The following is a 3,195-nucleotide window of genomic DNA, read 5'->3' as shown; positions in this document are numbered from 1 at the left end:
CTTTTGGAAGACCAAACAAAGTAGTTTCGCTTTCACAACGAAGCACACGGCACATTCACGACATGGCGGCGGCAGCAACAATACTACAGCGAGAATAAAAGTTACACCTTCTTTCTTTGCGTGAACATTTGGGCGGCGTTATGCAAATCTTCCCACATAGTGAGGTAGATATGTGGGGGCGTGTTAGAACGAGACGTTTTAGGTATGCGTGGCTGACTCTTAACTTTTATAAAGAATATCTCTTTGGATTTGAGACTTTAGTCTTTGCAACTTTACAGATCTTCTTTATGCACCAAGAGCTTGTAACACTCCAAAGAGAAAGGAACAATTGAAATCGCATCATATGGCCCCTTTAAAGTGTCCCCTGAGATTTTAACAAGTCACAAGCCGCCTGTAGTTCCTCAAGTTTGTTAAACTCTGGTTTATGTTTTCGTATAAAGTCTCTTACATTTCACTATGTAGTTAATTCCTGTCAAATGAAACCAAGTGCTGCGTTTAATGCTGCTCTGTGTGTGTGTGTCAGTCTGCAGAAGGACGTGGAGTGAAGACGATCATCCGTGACCTGATGGGAATCAGACTGATCGTTCACTCCTGACACTTTTAAAGTTGAGCAAGAAAACACTGAGAGTTTCCATCAGTGTTCAGCAATGATATGCAAACCAGTCCTTACTTTTATACTTCGTGATGTTGTACTGTTTTTACTGATTTTGTTTTAATGAATCATACTGTTCTCCTGCTAATTAAAGGCAGAGATATCATGAGATCCTGTAACAGATGTTTCTGATTACAGAGCCTTTTCTCTCATTTGCACAACTTGTTTTTCTCTGAAAACCTTTTATTGGAAATGAGTTTAAATAAAGGTCCTTTTATCTCACATTTTACGTGCTCCGTTATTTTATTTTTTTTAAATATCATATGATGTGTTAAGATTTAATTAATTTAACAAATTAGTTTAGTACGAGTGTGTGTGAACGGAGGGAAGTGTATTAGATCGTAAAAAAAAATCATGTCAATCATATCAAAATACAGGATATCTCTGTGAATATCACCGAACAAACTGTTGAGAAATGAATCGGATGTGGATGATAATATTTAAGGGTGTAGGTTTGATAAATTATTGCTAGGGATCATTTTGCAGTCGCTAGATATTGGTAGAGACAATCTCATTTTGTAAGTGACTTAAAGATGCTTTCTTTGGATTGTTTGACTATTTAAAAAAAGAATATAGGAAAATAGAACTTAATTAATTTGTGTTTCCTGCTAGCTAAATTTTACATACAGAAACAAAAATGTACTGTCTTTAACCCTCTCTTTTCTTTATTCAAAGTTGATCTAGATTAGTACAGGGAAACTACCCGACATTAATGCTAAAGCAGTAAAAACTCTATTGATCCTATGTGTCCTCTTAAGGTGTACATTTATTACTTTTCTGTTGACCTGCAACATCCCTTACGAAAATTGAGTTAGTTTTACTCAAAAGAAAAACATTACTAGTTAAACTGTGGTAATAGGCCTACAAAAAACATGGTTACTACTATTTTTACAATAGTAAAACCATGGTTAATTTTCCTAAGTGATTTGTATTTGCATACAAACACATTATTGTAAACATCTCAGGTTGGTATGACCTATTTCACAGAATCTATGAATCTCATCTGTTTATTCTACAGTATGCAATATGAACATCAAACTGGTGAGACGTGTCAAACGAACATACTTTCTGTGAAGAGACAGGTGCTGCGTTACTGTCTGCATGCAGATCGAGCGGGCGTGAGACACACACAGCAGCTGTTAAAGTGGATAAAGCATCCCTTTGGTGGTGCACTGCAGGTACAGAGCTGTCAATCAAACAGAAAAGAACAAAAGAGAGCCGCTCACCTGAACCGTCTCCACCTCCACACACCGTCATCCCTCACTCCTGTCCTCCATCACCGACTCAACACTCCACACACACGCACTCTCAGAGATGAACAACTTCTGCAGTTTGTTCAGGATGACTGCGGTGTTTGGTCACATGATCCGTCAAGCATTTTTAAATGTACTACTTTGTATTAGGGGTTTGCACAAATTTCCAATCCAAGGTATGATCACTAGTATCACCCTCAGGCCATCCGAGATGAAGATGAGTTTGTTTCTTCATCAGATTTGGAGAAATGTAGCATTGCATCACTTGCTCAGCAAAGGATGCTCTGCAGTGAATGGGTGCCGTCAGAATGAGAGTCCAAACAGCTGATAAAAACATCACAATCATCCACACCACTCCAGTCCATCAGTTAATGTCTTGAGAAGCCAAAAGCTGAAACTAATCCATCAAGACACTTTTAACTTCAAACCATTGCTTCCAGCTAAATACAAGTCCATAATCCATAATATATATAATAACGCTTTCTCCAATGAAAAATTATAAAACAGCCAATTTCAGTCCTTGATTATGATTGGATGAGCCACATTCTAAACCAAATAATCTATACACTTGTGACCTCAATATATCAGTAATACTCTTTTTAAACTTTTATTTTTTCTCCATTTGAAACACGTCATGGTGTGAAACGTCAGATAAGTTAAAAGCCATGGTTTTACTTCTAATAGGACCACGTTTAGAAATAACAGATCGTTACTAAATAGAGATCGTTAGCGGAAATGAACCATGCAGCACGTCATCTCTGCATTAATAGCGCACAATACACATTAGCAAATACTAATAATAGAAGGATAAATAATAAATTAGACGCGCACGCACACAGGCTCCAAAACGGGCTCCAAACCAAACCAAACGAAAGTCACGAATAAGAACGCCACGCCACAGAATTCTCAACATCAAACTCATCATAAAGTGGCTTCAGGGTGCGTTTCCCGCCCCGCTGTGTCCAGAGGGAGCCTTTGGAGGGAGTCGGTGGGTCGAATCTCTTTGGAGAGCGCAAGAAAGTCAACGGGCGACGGGAGGACACATCGACGCGGGTCGGGGGATCTTCACGAGGGCTGGAGCGGATCGTCGCACGCTCCCACAGTGTTCGCCATCTCGTATAAAAAGCTAAATGCGGTCACCTGCACACGAATAATATGTCTGAAAACACAGTCGAAGCCCCACGTTCCCCTGCCCAGCCGTAAAATAGTGGTACTGCAGTGTTTGTTAAGGCATCAGAGTACAGTTTATTGTATTATTCTAAAGCAAAGATAATAGTTAATTACTGCTGC

The 3,195-nt window shown here is 39.2% G+C and overlaps 1 long non-coding RNA gene across 1 annotated transcript in view; it reads left to right on the top strand.

Moving 5' to 3' along the window:
* Positions 1–876, top strand: part of LOC107573799 (uncharacterized) — a 2,449-nt gene extending 1,573 nt beyond the window's left edge. The window contains exon 2 of the long non-coding RNA XR_001607571.1: positions 524–876. This is a non-coding gene — a long non-coding RNA (uncharacterized lncRNA). The remainder of the gene's footprint in view (positions 1–523) is intronic.
* The last annotated feature ends 2,319 nt before the right edge of the window (positions 877–3,195 follow it).

This window comes from Sinocyclocheilus grahami, unplaced genomic scaffold, assembly GCF_001515645.1.
Source record: "Sinocyclocheilus grahami isolate Dianchi unplaced genomic scaffold, SAMN03320097.WGS_v1.1 scaffold2039.1, whole genome shotgun sequence".
Classification (NCBI taxonomy): Eukaryota; Metazoa; Chordata; class Actinopteri; order Cypriniformes; family Cyprinidae; genus Sinocyclocheilus; species Sinocyclocheilus grahami.
The sequence above is the reverse complement of the archived record's forward strand: the minus strand, read 5'-3'. Positions and strand labels throughout refer to the sequence as shown.